Raw genomic sequence first — 17,198 nt, 5'->3', positions numbered from 1 at the left:
CGAACCGTGTGCCGAACCGTGGGGGCTGATCCGTACGGGTCACGGATTATCCGTGATCCGTCCCAGCCCTAATACTGATTGATATATTGAGTACATGGCAATAGATGGTGATTGGGTAGATGTTGGTGGGGTGCTTGACTAATAACAGATGAAGATGAAATAACATTAAGCTTTCTCATTATCACTGCATATGTTGTGTACTAAAATTCTGTTTAATGTACAGGCATTCCATCCTGCATTCAGGACTGTATTGAAAAGGCGATTGCACAGGTAATGTGAACAGATTAAATCCTAATAATGTTACTATAGCCTTTTCCAAAAAATAAAATAAAAATAACATTACCAACTTAGTATACAGGGTTTCTGCACAGGTAGGGAATCTGAGGGGCACGGTGGCACAGTGGCACAGTGGTAGCGCTGTCGCCTCTCAGCTAGAAGGTCCTGGGTCATCAAAAATAAAGGATTTCTGTGTGGAGTTTGCATGTTCTCCCTGTTCCCCCTGGGGGTTCCTTCAGATAGGAACCCCTCAACAATACATGCAAAATCCTGGTTGCTTCAACGGTGCCTCGTCTGGTCGGTCTGGGAAAGTATGAAAATAAGAGTATGGGGAAATATTTGTTTCCTGACTGTCTCTTGTGATTATCTTGACTTTGGTTTTCTAAAATATAAAATTAGGAATTTACAAAATAATTGTATCATACAATACAAGCATTTTTGTTTCAAGCTATTTATAGTGGAGAGCCAGTGCAGGCAAAACCAGGTCCAAGGGGCAGTGTTGGGAAGTATCTGAATAGATGTATTCAGAACACTGTATTCAGAATAGAAAATATTAGTATTATTTATTCAGTCCACTTACATTTTAAATTTGTGGTATTCTGAATACAGTTCCTTTCGTAAAAAAATTGAATACTTGAAGGGAATATTTTTACTTGCTCTAAAATTCATATGAAGCACGCAAGTTGTTGGCGTGCACAATGTAGCCTACCTGCCTCCCTACAACCCTGCTGCTCTATCTGCCCGTCCCTGAGACACCTGCACTGTTCACACTTCATTTGACAAATGATAATCCTTCCTTCCTTTTAAAAGGCCTTGGCTCATGCAAACTGCATTGCATAGTTGAATTCACTACTGTTGACAAAATGCACTATTGTAAGCCGCTTTGGATAAGTATCCACTAAATTATGTAGCTTAATGTAATATGTAAATTTAAGTATTCCAAAAGTATTCAGAATAGGTTACTTTATTTGAGTAATGTAGTGGAATACGTTAAAAAATACATTTTAAGGCATGTATTCAGTTTTCTGTAATGGAATACATTTTATTGGCGTATTTTGCCACTGGTATTCTTTTAGACACACGTGTGCATTTGGGGGCAGTCTGCAAGGCTTTCTGAGGTGCATTTTCAGGATTGAGAAAGCAAGACGGACTCGGAAATATTAAATTTTTTGGTCCTAGCGCATAGCAACGGCAGTGGTGTAGTGCAGGGAACTGTAACATCCATATCTTATGAAAAATACAGGACGTCAAATTATTTTTCTTGTTCCCAAGCAATGAAAAGGAGTACGTTTTAATAATGTGGTGGATGTAGGAAGAGGCGGTGCTCGCAGAGCATTTGTTTGCCTGAAGCATCCATTACTTGCACTTAAACAGAGCATGACATCACTGTAGGCAAAGTTATTGCGAATAGTCTGAGAAATCTAACGAGAAGTATGGAACTGTGCATATGGAGAAGAACATTTCAGACCCATGTGGAACACCTTACCAAGAAAGTGAGACGAAAAATCGGGTTCTTATACAGGAACAAAGCCTGTTTTTCATTTGAATCTAGAAAGACCGTTGTTCAGTCCTTAATTTTGTCTGTATTGGATTATGGTGACGTTGTATATGCACATGCCACTTCCACTACCTTAAAGCCACTTGATGCGGTGTATCACAGTGCCCTGCGCTTTATAACTGGTGATAGATTTCTCACGCATCAATGTATTTTATATGAGAAAGTGGGTTGGCCTGCTCTGTCGGCTCGAAGGGAGCAGCACTGTCTATTATTCATTTATAAAGCCCTGATCGGGAAGCTTCCTTCCTACCTATCATCGCTGATCAGTCTCAGTGATATATGCTATAGGACACGTTCACAATCCCACATCAGATTGTTTATACCTCGTGTAAGGACAGACCTAGGAAGGACTGCCTTTTCTTTTTATGGCCCTGACAGATGGAATAAGCTCCAGAATATTTTAAAATTGGACCAATTTATTCCTTTTAATTCTTTTAGACTACTCCTTGAAAATACCCTGCAAACTGTGTGCTCTTGTTTTATTTGATGTAATCCTCTGCTGTTGTGTTTTGTCTGGTAACATGTTTTCAATAGGGATGCACCGATCGATCGGCACGTGACCGGAAATGGCCGATTTTCACGTGATCCGCCTCGATCGGTGATCTGCGCCGGTCACTCTAAATAGCCGATTCTGTGAGCCGATTTTCACATGACGTGCGCGCACCCCAAAGCACCGAGACAGGCACCCAGCCACCACACCACACACGCCAGCATACCTTCCTCGTTGTGGATTTTTTTCACCGTCAGTGAAGTAGACAAATCTCGCAGTTTGTCACACATGCAAGTCGAAAATAAGCCGTGGAGACAGAGATGCGGCCGAGTCCCGCTCGGCTGGAGTCAAGTCTGAGCGGCTCGCTTCACCTCACTGGCCCCCCTCTCTCTGCTCTCTCTACCCGGGAAGCAGTGCTGCTGCACCCGGCCACAGTGCACAACCGATTGGCGAGGTGAACGCGAGCATTGTGTCCACCATTCCCCGACCTGCCTTTTCCATTCCACATCAGCGCTGGTGCCTCAGCCTGTCAGTCATGTTGTTACGTAGATACAGGAGAGACTATTTGTTTCGTATTGCAAATAGAACGACGGACATAATAATAAAAATGCATCGGACTCACAAGTGTGCAAGGATTTCTGTGCGTGACGATAATTTTTCGGATGGCAGATAAAAATACGCATACCAAACTTTGTACTGTGTGTAAACTCCGCCTGATATTCAGACTGAAGATCGTTACTGTAACTCATAAACTCATTTCCCCTCTACTCAAGAGGACTGGTCTGGAGCCAGGCTATAAACTCCTTGTCCATGGATCATTTTGATGTTCTGTTGCACCTGTTTTCTTTTGGAAAAGTAAATGCATGATAGCTGTGGGATATAGGCTATTGGATTTAATTTAATTGTTGTATTCATTGTATTTGCACAAAAAAGCTCTGTCCAGTAGCCTAACCTGGAACACTTTTATTTTGAGATGTGTTTGAGTGAGATGGTCCTTCTTCATGCAAAAGATAAGATTATTTGGATCCCCATTAGATGTAAGAATTGTTCTATGAATCTTAATTTTCAAACAGTTACAAAAACGTTTGTGTAAGCTGTTAATTGTTGTTTTTAGAAAAAAAAATCGGAATCGGCAAAAATCGGTATCGGCAAGTCAGACTATTCAAAAATCGCAAATCGGAATCGGCCAAGAAAATGGCAATCGGTGCATCCCTAGTTTTCAATGTAAATGTTTTACTGTAACAGGGCTCCCTTGAAAATGAGAGCTTGCTCTCAAGGGATTTTTCCCTGTATAAATAAAGGTGAAATAAAATAAAATAAAATAAAAAAAGTATGTAATTTTGAAATGGAAACTGTGTAGGAACCCTGGATGTCATTTGGGATTACAATTGATAAATAGTGCATTCATTTTTACTATAAATGTGTGGCACAGAACTAACTTGTTTTTTCCCAATTGTTTTGATACATCTCTATTAGAGAATTTACAGTACAGTCTAAATTCTACAATGATGAATAATTCTGAATTTTCCTTTAGTGTCTTCCCAAGGGTACTTTGTCTTACTTGGACCAAGTGGAACAGCAGTTCCGCTACCAGCCTGAAGTTTACTACGAATTCAAGGAAATAATGGATGGTCACATGTCTCGAAGGTTAGGACACTGCTCGATTTGTCTGACCAAAAACACACTGTGGCGTTAGGTTCCGCACCCAAGCTCTATCACTTTTCTAGTTTGATTGGTCTGCCATATTAGGAGTTCTTCGTCTCGGTTATTGGATTGCAGTACAGTAGCATCACTAATTTGCATGATGCAGCACTAATATAATGAACTGTCCTGTAATCTACAGTAGGGACAGGGTACAAGGTGTGGTTAACAAAAGCAAAAGCAATGTTTGTGTTCTGCAAGAATCTTTACAAACGAGGAACACTTTTATGACTTGTGAAGCCTAAATGTGATTTTCAAGGAATGCTCAAAACAAGTCATAAAAGTGTTCCTCGTTTGTGAAGATTATCTTGCTGAACACAAACTTGGCTGTTTCATAACTCTTTTTTTATTCACAGACCTTATTTCATGCATTTAACTGAAATCCCCATACAGAAATCCCATTCACTTTACCCATTATGACAGTGATTTTTGGATAAGCCTACAAAAATGTCATCCATGCAGTACTCTGCGAAGTGTGTGTGTTTGAGCAAAATTGCGTTCGGCCACAGCTCTGTCTTTTTACAGCGATCGGACAGAATCTTTCAGGAAGTGTAAAGAGCACCCCTGCAGGTGTCCTAACAGAGCCAGATATTTTAAATGTTAAACAGTGGAGGAGACATCTGATTGGAAAAGACATTTGAGAGTTGAGACCGTGAAATTAGTCGATTCCCATTCCTAAGCTTATCTATGTCCAGCGCTGTAGTAAAGTCACTATATCTCGAATCACCAGTTTTTGAGTCAAGTCCTCATTACCTGAGTCACAGTCTGAAATTACTGAACATACGTGTGAATCCCCATGTAGGTGGAACACGTGCTGTGCCTGCCCTTGCATGAAGTTGAATGATATCACAGTATCAATATATACAGTATATGCCAGATCTTCTTATCTATAGTATAGGCTCTATATACTATAGATCTTAGAACAAAAGGTCGAGTTCCCCTGGTATAGAGCATAGTTTCCCTAACTGTGGCTCCGCCTGGTGGTCCGCCAGAGAATTGCAAAAACAAAAACCATACGCATTAATCATGAGGAGTAGCAGCATTTTCTGAAATCACACACGCATATGTATATATATATATATGTATATATATATATATATATATAGCCTACCTTATGGTACTTGAACGGAAATGTTTAAGAACCCCTGCTATAGAGCACCGCAGGAATGAGTCTGCTAGTAGGTTGTTGGACCCTCTTGGGAAAAGTGAATAGGGTTTTAGAATGAGGATTTCAAATGAGGATTTCACTAAGATGTATGAACGAATCTGAGTCCTAGTCTCCCATTTCCGAGTCTGAATGCTTGAGTCCAAGTCTTGAGTCAAAAGTCCTGAAAATGTGCCCAGCACTTGGACTGGAGTCAAGTCAGACTAGACTACATCGCTGTCTACGTCAGCAGTGGATTTGAATGTACCGTGCCTGTTTTGCGTTTCCAGGATCGACACATCTGTGGTCATCAGCAAAGTGTCCCAGCTCTTCAAAGGTCACCCTGACCTCATCATGGGATTCAACGCCTATTTGCCTCCAGGCTACAAGATGGAGGGTCAGACGAACGACCTGGAGAATCTTACCATAGCAACCACCATCCCTCCACCCCTTGAGACTCAGGCAACCCTGGCCAAAATGAGCAAGGTGAGTGCAGACTGAAACTTGACTTTCTCTTTCTTTCTTTCTTGAATTCTTTCTTGAATTCTTTTTTCCTTTCTTTCCTGTTCTATGCACCACTTTGGTTTATTTTTAATATGTACATTATTTTATTCAGTGGGATCCTTTAGTTATGATTTTTTGAGTCACTATCCCAGTTTGGTTGTTGGTGCCAAAAGTTGTTTTCCAGAGTTGACACATACTGATCTTACTCATTTCATTCTGCCACCTTCATGCTAGGTTTCCACAGTACTGCCACAGCGGTAAAAGTGGGGCTTTATTTATTTAAATGTTTTCTTTCTTTCTTCTTTCAAAAAGATCCCCCTCACTGCTACCACAGCAGTGCTGCAGTAGCTACTGCCACAGCAACGCAGCCAGATTAAAACAGTAGCATTTGTAATGTGTGTGTGTGTATATTTAATGTGTATATTCTCTCTTTGCAGTGCACTCCAGGAGGTTCAAAAATTGCGGAAAAAGTTATGTCCTCACCTGTAAGTTACCTCTTGAACCTCAGTTGCATCATCTGACTTAGTTTGAAGAGTGATTGTAAAACTATATTAGGAAATGTAAAGGCACTACAGACAGGCAATCTTCTGTCACTTTGTCAGATGCTTCTATGGCATTTCCCTGTGAGATGCAGTGTTTCCCACACAGACACAACTCCCCCCCCCCCCAATTATTCAATGTGTAGAATTTGATCAAAATCAATCTCTAATGTATCTGATGTCAAGTAACTTTTGTCATTTGGAGGTGCAAAGACCAGGGGTGCATTCAGAGCCTGAAGGAGTGAAGCTGCCTTCTAGATCTCCGCTCTGGCGGCTGGTTGCAGTATGGCACTTAAGGCCTGGTTCCCCATGTTAGTTGATGGGGAAAGGTGAAAGTGAAAGAATCATAGAACACGTCAGATAATTGTTTTCCAATGGTGGTTTCTATAATTTTCGATAGGTCTTATCACGCTAATGCCTCTCCAAGTGCTCATTTTTATGATCAGTTTGTATTTAAGTAGCTATTTGATAAATAACAATTTTATAAATCGGCCAATCAATGGCTCGTCCCCTCATGCTGCCTTCAGGTGCTCCTCTGATATTTCGTATTTACCGTGGTAAGACATAGTGGTTGACGGCAACACTAGTCTATGCTGCTTGCTTCTCAACCCTGCAGTGAGGGGTACTTGGCTTGATGCGACCACACCGCAATAAAGGAAATGGTTTCGAGAAAGGTGCGCGGAGTAACGTTGGTTTGGAACTGAAGTTTCCAATGAAAGTAAATAATTAATGAGGATATTCCCTCTTTACAGTGCACTCCAGGACGTTCCACACAGGGAAGAAGCCCACTCTCATCACCAACTGTAAGTTACCTCTTTAAAGCAACATTTTGGGAGATTAGTCTATTTGACATATTCCCGTAAGACGAGAAGATTAATGCCCTTCTCTTCTCGAAAGCATGAAATGCAAACTGCAATTTCTCAAAAAGTCCAAAAAGCTTAAAGGGATAGTTTGGTTTGTATGAAGTGGGGTTGTATGAGGTACTTGCATACAGTCAGTGTACTACATGCAGTAGAATGCAGCCAGCGCGGCCCCAGTTTGGAGACCGGCCATGTCACGCAAGTAGAGCTGTCTGCTGGGTGTGAAGGGGGCCAGGAGCAAGAACATAAAAAACAGAAAAACTACGTAAAATGCTTCTATACTGCCCACCTGGCATAATCCAAGTCTCCACAAGCCCTGAGATGCCAAGTTGACTTGAAAATATGTCATTTACACCCTTTTTTTAGCTGAATTATTCACTGTAGCCAGGTGCAGAGGCAGCTCAAAATAGTGAAAGTGAAGTTGCTCCGCCTGACTACATTGAAGATTTCAGCAAAAAAATGGGTGTAAATGATGTCTTTTCATGTCAACTTGGCATCTCAGGGCTTGTGGAGATGTGGATTATGCCAGGTGAGCAGTATAGAAGCATTTTATATAGTTTTTCTGTTCTTTTTTACGTTCTTGCTCCTGGCCACCTTCACACCCAGCAGACAGCTCTACTTGCGGGACATGGCCGGTCTCCATTTCTCCAAACTGGATTCTACTGCATGTAGTACACCGACTGTATGTAAGTACCTGATAGGACCCCACTTCAAACAAACCAAACTATCCCTTTAATGTATGTAGGAGTAGTTGGAGTTGAAAGAGGATTTGTGTTCTTTGTGTTTGGGACTGAAGTTTCCACTGAAAGTAAATAATTAATGAGGATATTCTCTCTTTACAGTGCACTCCAGGACGTTCCACACAGGGAAGAAGCCCACTCTCATCACCAACTGTAAGTTACCTCTTTAAAGCAACATTTTAGGAGATTCGTCTATTTGACATATTCCCGTAAGACGAGAAGATTAATGCCCTTCTCTTCTCGAAAGCATGAAACGCAAACTGCAATTTCTCAAAAAGTCCAAAAAGCTTAATGTATGTAGGAGTAGTTGGAATTGAAAGTGTGTGTGTGTGTGTGTGTGATGGGTCGGTTTCACGGGTCAGGTTCGGTGTACAAGCTTAAACCGGTTTGATTTCATGACAACCGGCTGAACCGACATGCAAATTAAATAGTGAAATGATTACATTTTTGGGGAAAAGGAAGGTCAGATCGCGATGCCTGTAAAGGACTACATGTATTTCTTGGTGTGTTCTTCAAAACAGCTGGATCAATATGATCCACCAGGTGAAAGTATATATCTGTTTAAGCTAAGTTTGTTCCACCATTCAGTCGTCTACTGTCATTTATGGGCTCCACTCAGGAGCACTAGTCAAGTGCAACACATAGTGGTAGAATTAGGTATACCGGTTAGATACGGTTTATTTTACAATATCGAATCAGTTTTTAAAAAATTACACCGACCTGTGTGTGTGTGTGTGTCTGCCTGCCTTCCACTGCCCCATACAGGTCTGGTGTATTGGTGGAGCGTGCAGTGGTGTATCTCTAATTTTATAGACCAGTAGATGCTGATTGGTGTGCTCCCAGAGAAGCAAAATAGTCTACTGCTGTGTAGGGCTGCCCCTTCCTGGTCGGTTGGTTGATGTGCTCTTGTCCGACCAGATTCACGTTGGTCGGACAATTGCTAGTGTTAATAATTTCGCTAGATAAATTCAATTTCACAACATTAAGCGCTCCGGAACGAAGTAACGTGCCTCATCAAGGACTGTTTATGGAGGTGCCCTGCACAAGCTAGACAGGCTACTGCAGTTAGCAGGGAGCAAACAGCTGAGTGATGGAATTAAGCAATATTACACTCCAGGCTGTTCTTTACCGGCGTTAATGGCACGACAGTGATCCTGCCGCATCGAGTTTAATCGCGAAAGCTGTCTCCCCCTCCTTTCTGCCAACTAATTGGCCAAGTAATCGTGCTAAGTCCTTAATCACGTTAATCATAACCATCGCACACGCTTTCTGAAATATGTTTCCCATCGCAGTGTATATGGGTATATTGGTCGAGGGCAGCCCTACTGCTGTGCACGGGGCCAGCAGCTAAATGTATTTTATTCACATAATAGAAGGCCCAGCTAAACAAATCAGCTTACATACAGTATAAGCTCCATTAACAGCATTTACAGTGCTTTAGCTTGCCGTCAAACAGCCCTTTCTGAACCGTAGAACTACTACCATATGTCTACATGTACGCCTCTATTCGGCCACAGGTTGCTTTTTAGGACAAGTACTGTTGCAGACTAATACAGTGCGCAGCATGCATAGGGATGAATACAGTAGTAGTTCTTCGGTTCACTACATTCCTAGATCAGATGCCGTCAGTTAGATGTTAAAAACAGGTATTTAGTCGGTACTGGCTAACGTTCAGTTCAGTGTCCAGCAGGGCTGTAGTACTCGAGTCCGGTCTCGAGACCGATTTTTGGCAGTCTTGGTCATGTCTCGGATTTGTAGTCAATATTTCATGACCCAGACTTTCTCGGGATTGAATATGATTCAGACTTGAATTGGTCTCGGATGAATAAAATGTCCATTACAATCAGAAGATGCCCCAGAGACAAAGTGTGTGTGAGAGCGGGCTGCGACAAGGCTGGCACAGGTCGGCTCCTGATAACCTTTTGATTCGTGGAGGGGGGGGTGGGGGGGGATCCCTGTTTTTCTGTTTTTATAATAGCCTATTGTTGGTGATTAGCATGTTTGTTTCATAGGCTATTGTTTTACAGTTTCGGCCAGCTACTGCTTTTGTTCCTGATGTGTGGGTGATTGGTCTACAGATAATGTAATGATAAATGGTTCATTACCTGCCTGCCAGTGACCCAGCAGGCAGACCAGAGTGCTGCTGAAATAGTAGACATGTGCATTCAGGGCTGTAGTGGAGGGAGTGCAGAGTTATCCTATATGCAGTTTTAGTATGACATAAGATTATTTCAATAATTTGATTAAATTAAAATGTCATGCCAGGAACATTTTCAGTCGAGCCTTTTATGCTTTAAAAGAAAACATGCTTTTTTTCAAGCCTGTGGGCGGGGTGCAGAGGGTTAAATCGGGCAGTATGCCAGATGCAGGAATAAATCTTTCTAAGCTAAGTTAAATTCATTGAATGCAAATATACTTGGCCAAAATGAGTGTGATGAGATTCTTCTTATTATAGCCAGTAACAAGCATAGAGATGAAGCAGTTCCATCTTCATGGCAACAACAGTGTAATAGCAATGGGGGATTTATTATGTTAAAATTCTGTATGTGCATATAAACTTGAACTGTTCCACTTGTTATGTTTACAGTCACCATGTAATCTGGAACTGAACAAAGCGGCGAAGTGCGCAGCCATAAAAGCCAACTCGTATACGAAAAGGACAAGAACCCTCATGTCGGCCTGCTTCCCCGTGGAGAAACTCCTGGAGTGCTCCGTCACAGGGAGAAAGGTGGAGGGGGTGTTGAGGCCTCCACTGGACCCCACCCAAGTGAAGCTAATTATTGGTAAGAACTCATCTCACTCTTCCCATATCAACAGAGCCCATAATGATGGTATGAAAATGCCTTAGTACAACTATCATGGCAAATTTTGATGATATAAGTTGAAAAACTTAAATGGATAGGCCACTTTTTGGGGAGTTTAGCGAATTTTCCATATCGCCCCCAATAAACATCGATATACACGTCTTCACAGCAACTGTCCGTGCAGTTTGGAGGGTCGGGGTGTGCAGTAGTTAAATGGACAGCACTAAAACAGGACCAAGCGGATCGCGGCTCAAAGTCAACAAAACACAGTGCCTAAAATATAGTGTAAAATAAATATTCTGGTCAAGAGGTCTGTCTTTTTGTTTTGTTTTGTTTGTTAACTTAAGTTATTTAATTTAATTTACCTTGAAGTAAATTTGTATTTTGTTGTTGTTCCAACAGACCAAGTGCAAGCTGTGTTCCCAAACACCAGTGAGGTTCTAATCAGACAGTGCATGGCCCAGAAGTTGAAGGATGTGAGGCAGTGCGACAAAGAACCGTAAGTTTCTCTAGTTTTCTCTATCACTGAAAGTGGGTGTAAAACGTATAGAATGTAACCTGACCCTTATTCATGCTTATATTATATTGATATATCTTAATTAAAATTGGCGGTGTCTGTCACGATTGTGATGTCATCAGTGATGTGATAAACATTTTCCTGCCTGAGGCTAAACTCGTGGGCGTTCTGAGCATGAAGGGGTGGAGGGGATGTGCCACAAGGCATCATCCTGTCTGCCGAAAAGCCATTAGAAGAAGGCTAACCTTGCATCTCCAGGCTCTCTCTGAAAGGAGAAGAGCCGATCTGTGCTCAATTAGTGTTCTGGTCTGATATCTGGTGTATCTCTCTGCCTGTATCACTCTTTTTTCCCCTGCAGTGTTAGGGTTGTATTCGTTTCATAATAGAGCTGTAATTGTAGTCGGGGCGTAGGGGCACAGATTCTGTTGTAGCATTTTCTGTTGGATTTATTGCATCTCCATCCATTATCCATGGCACATTTTACAGCATCTGTTTTAGGGCATAGGGTGTTGCCCAAAATTCTGAGAATGTTGCTCTATGCATCATAGATTTTGTGTAAGTTATGGGACCATTTGTGAATATAAAGTCCTGAATCAAATGTTTCAGTTCACAGCCGGACTACACTAGGTTTGCCTAGTTTTGGTTGTAATACCCCAGTATGTTTGTGAAATTGCCTTGATTATTCTAATGATATTAAAATTTTCACAGGGCTATTCTAATGATATTTAAATTTTCACAGGGGAACCAACAAGATCAGAAGACTTGTCAGCGGCAGAAAAGGTGTTCCTGAAAGGGACATGACACCCCCAAGTTCTGAAGTCTCACAGGAAGCTGTCCCTGAAAGGGACATGACAGCCCCAAGTTCTGAAGGCTCACAAGAAGCTCACATGACACCCTAGCATAGTTATTACAAAGGGATAGGCCACTTTTTGGGGAGTTTAGCTCGATTGCCATATCCCCCCAATATACACTGTCTTTACAGTCACTCTCGATGCAGTATGGAGAGAGGGGTCATATTTAGCGATAGAACGGTACTGCCGTTCAAAGGCAACAAAACAAAGTGCCAAAAAGCTCTATGTACATCTTGTGACTCGGGTACTAATCCAAAATGCAGAAAAACTATTTTTTGAGGTAAATAAATATTTAGTAAACATCGCTGCCGGGTGTACAGCGCATGTGCAAATAACGCATGCGTGGAAGCGCTGTCCACAGACAAACAAGGAAGTGACCCGGTATGGATTTACTATGGAAATAATGTTTCATGCAACTATGGATTCTTATTTCATAGCATGGTGAATAAACTAGTCACAACATGTACACATGTGCATAGAGCTTTAGGCGCTGTGTTTTGTTGCCTTTGAACGGTAGTGCCGCCTCCACTGTTGTATCGCTAAATATGACCCCTCTCTCCATACTGCATCGAGAGTGACCGTAAAGACAGTGTATATTTAGGGTAAGTGGGGACAAAATGGCAATCGAGCTAAACTCCCCAAAAAGTGGCTGTTGCCATCTTTATTTTTCATCCATCAGAGCTGCAGCTTCACCTGCAATTGTTCCATGATCACTGTACATGTACATGCAATCTGTCAATCACTCCCTTTGATTTTGGTCTCCCGTTTGGAGTTGAAGTGGTGGCTGTTGCCATCTTTATTTTTCATCCATCAGAGCTGCAGCTTCACCTGCAATTGTTCCGTGATCACTGTACATGCGATCTGTCAATCACTCCCTTTTCTAGAGATGTATGATAAATGCAGTTATGAAAAGGTGAAGTTTTGTTAATAAATAAGAATTTTATTCTTGTACATGTGTTGTGTGTTGCAAATAACCTACTGGTATGTGTCAAATTGTATGTAATCTGAAATTATGTGGAAAATGTGTCAAAGAAGGGATCATTCACATGTGGTTGTCTACTAATACATGTGAATGTTCCCACATGTGATCTTAGGACATGTGATTTTGTTGTTCATGTTATTCCATCCACATGGGAATATTCCCACATGTAATGTTGAAACCATGTGTGATTCTATGTTTTCCACATGTGGTTTTGGAAAAATGTGTTTTGGTTTTTCACATGTTATTCCAATTGGCATGTAACACATGTCCCAACAATCACATGTGGTTCAAGATCACATGTTGGAAGGTTCGTGTTTCAACCACATGTGAATATTCCCACATGTGATCTTGAACCACATGTGGTTGTTGGACATGGAAATTACACATTTCAACCACATGTTGAATCACATGTGAAAAACCAAAACGTGTGCCAAAACCACATGTGGTCCACAACATATTGAATCACATTTGGTTTTAATATCATGTGGGAATATTCACATGTGGAGGGAATCACAAAACCACGTGTCCTAAAACCACATGTGGTTCAAGGTCACATGTGGATATCCACATGTGAATATTCCCACATGTGATATTAAAACCACATGTCGATCACATGTGGTCTGAATCACACAAAACATGTGTCCTAAAACCACATGTGGTTCAAGGTCACATGTGGATATCCACATGTGAATATTCCCACATGTGATATTAAAACCACATGTCGATCACATGTGGTCTTAATCACACGAAACATGTGTCCAAAAACCACATATATTCCAGAATCACATGTGATTTCCCACATGTGAATATCCACATGTGATATTAAAACCACATGTCAATCACATGTGGTCTGAATCACACAAAACATGTGTCCAAAAACCACATATATTCCAGAATCACATGTGATTTCCCACATGTGAATATCCACATGATATTAAAACCACATGTCAATCACATGTGGTCTGAATCACACGAAACATGTGTCCAAAAACCACATATATTCCATAATCACGTGATTTTCCACACAATTCCACACAATTAAAACCACATGTCAATCACATGTGGCATTTCAAAATCACATGTGACTTCCACATGTGGCTTGACATGTGAACATCCACATGTGATATTAAAACATGTGGTTGAGTCACACGAAACGTGTGTCCAAAAACCACATATTTCAAAATCACATGTGATTTCCACATGTGACTTTTTCGTAAGGGGGGCGTGTCCACTATATCTATGCCAGCTACAGTAGGCCGGATATTAACTCAGATTTTTTACAAGCTGTCTTCTCGAGCTGCCCAGGTCAAGAAGGGTAGTCTAGTGAGGACGCCCTGTTATAAAACCGGTGTTATATTCATAACCTTGAGTTTTATTCCACAAGGCTCAGTGAGTTCTCACTTATGGGGATGTCATATCTCCTGTAGCGTCCAGTGGTTATCGCACTGGACACTACAGGAGGTGACGGGTTCCTCAGTGGGGCCCCAGAACCGCTTGTGCCGGGCTGAGATGTCCAGTCTATAGAACCGGACAAAGGAGAGAGGTGAGCGCCAGCTCGCCGCCCTGCAGATGTCGTGGAGAGACACTCTAAAGACGCACACACGCGCACGCCACGCCACACACGCGCGCACACACACACACACACACACACACACACACACACACACACACACACACACACACACACACACACACACACACACCTACCTCATGTGAATCCTGCCAGTGATATCATGTGTACAGTGTGGGGACAGCAGAAGCAGTCAGTGTGGATGACCTTGTAAATAAAGTAGCCATCATAATCCCTCCCTGCAGCTTTCAGTCCTAAACTCCTCCTGTCACTCACACTGCTACTGAGCGCGCGCGCACACACACACACACACACACACACACACACACACACACACACACACACACACACACACACACACACACACACACACACACACACACACACGCACAACACACACAACACAAATCCTAAAACTGTCATCCCAGTGCTTATCAATCATCTACTTAACTCCAAGTTTACAATTATGCCCATAAGGTGCGCGGGTGCGCGCACGCACACAGACACAGACAGACAGACAGACAGACAGACAGACAGACAGACAGACAGACACTCACTCACTCACTCACTCACTCACTCACTCACTCACTCACTCACTCTCACACACACACACACACACACACACACACACACTCACAGAGCAGCCAGTATTGATGAGTTTAGTAGGGATTAAGGCTGTCAGGTTGGGGGTTTAACGCAGCAGGAGAGGTCAAACAGTCCACCCTGCTCTCTGTCACCCTGTCTCTGGGTCCACCCTGCTCTCTGTCACCCTGTCTCTGGGTCCACCCTGCTCTCTGTCACCCTGTCTCTGGGTCCACCCTGCTCTCTGTCACCCTGTCTCTGGGTCCACCCTGCTCTCTGTCACCCTGTCTCTGGGTCCACCCTGCTCTCTGTCACCCTGTCTCTGGGTCCACCCTGCTCTCTGTCACCCTGTCTCTGGGTCCACCCTGCTCTCTGTCACCCTGTCTTTGGGTCCACCCTGCTCTCTGTCACCCTGTCTCTGGGTCCACCCTGCTCTCTGTCACCCTGTCTCTGGGTCCACCCTGCTCTCTGTCACCCTGTCTCTGGGTCCACCCTGCTCTCTGTCACCCTGTCTTTGGGTCCACCCTGCTCTCTGTCACCCTGTCTCTGGGTCCACCCTGCTCTCTGTCACCCTGTCTCTGGGCCCAACCTGCTCTCTGTCACCCTGTCTCTGGGTGACAGACCTCTCTCTGGCATGCGCTGTGGCAAATGAGGAACTAACTACAGTTATACACTCGGTTCGGTTACTCTTTGTTTTGTTCTCGGTCTGGATTTACTATGAAAATGAACATTTCTTTGATGTAACTTTGGATTATTATTTCATCATGTGGTGAGTACACAAGTCACAACATGTACATTGAGTGTTTATGGCGCTGTCTGAATGCTCATTTTGGGCAACTGAACCGAAATAGGCAAATGTCCCATTGACTGCCATTGTTAAAAATAATACACAATTCAACTAGTATACATAATAGTCAAATATGTGAGATACTGGCAATATTGATACTTGAATATCTCAGATAACATACCGGCAATATCAGAACAACTTGAATGTCACATAAACAGAAGCATCAGGTGCAAACTGTCATAATGAAATGTAATCTCAAGAAGAAAAAATATATTTTGGCTTTTGAGAGGAGGTCTTTATCTGAAATTGTGGTAGTAGTACAAAATATGAAGATACCACAGCTATAGAAGAAATGGTGTGAGACCCACACAATGTTTATCAAGAATAGTGTAAAATACATTAGTGGAGAAATACCACATAAATGGATAAAAACATACACAGTATAGAGATGACTCCAGAGCAGAGGCAAATTTTTTATTATGATGTGGACATTAGAACCAGAGGGCATAATAAGACGAACACCCACCTAGTAGGTGGAAAAGAAAATGGACTACAAAAATGGCCGTAAATCGAAGTCTTCAATCGAAGTGTCCAGTGTGAAAATCCAGAAGGCCTCTCTTTTAAGTAACAGAGAGTTGATGTCACCTCCACGTACGTACGGGGTGTTTTACAAGTTCAATGCCCAAATATCTGAGAGAAGAAGGGCTCGACTGTGAGCTTTATGTAAAGTGACAGAACAATAAGGTTATTAGCAATTGTATGATACTATAACACAGTTATGAGGACTTATAAGCAGTATTTGTGGCTGCAAGTAAGTGTAAAATAAAAAAGAGTATTCTTTCAAACAGTTGTCACTTTGGCACGGCGGTATAAAGCATATATACATAAAGCATTATGAATGCTGAACTTATAATACATTATATCTACAAACTTATAATACTTTATAAATCTTGTCATAAGTTACCATGCTTGATTATAAACATTTATACAGAGTTGTATAAAGCCTTATAAAATGCATTATAATGTCTTATGAATGTGCTCATAATGCATTATAGATGTGACCTTCATAGAAAGCGTTACCAACAAGGCAATAGTGCACAGAGTGGGTCTTCAAAATATGAAGGCGGTGGAAATCGCTGTTGTATATCTTGTTTAGCAGAGGGTGGATCAGGATAAGCACTGTTCAGGTCATGTACCTGTGGGTGATACAAAGCTCTGAGCCACACGAGTCATTAAAATCAGACTGCAGCAGAAAAGGAACATTCTTTCCTCCACCGTCATTAGAATGCTCCT

General features: G+C 42.1%; 1 protein-coding gene across 1 annotated transcript in view; it reads right to left on the bottom strand.

Moving 5' to 3' along the window:
- LOC310800462 (thiamine pyrophosphokinase 1-like) overlaps nucleotides 1-17,198 on the bottom strand; it is a gene marked incomplete at its 3' end in the record, with an annotated part of 152,684 nt that overhangs the window by 89,285 nt on the left and 46,201 nt on the right. The gene's annotated exons all lie outside the window — the stretch shown is intronic.

Source organism: Poromitra crassiceps, assembly GCF_964638095.1.
Source record: "Poromitra crassiceps genome assembly, chromosome: 2".
NCBI classification, from domain to species: Eukaryota; Metazoa; Chordata; class Actinopteri; order Beryciformes; family Melamphaidae; genus Poromitra; species Poromitra crassiceps.
Note: the sequence above shows the minus strand (reverse complement) of the source record. Positions and strands in the feature narration are given on the sequence as shown.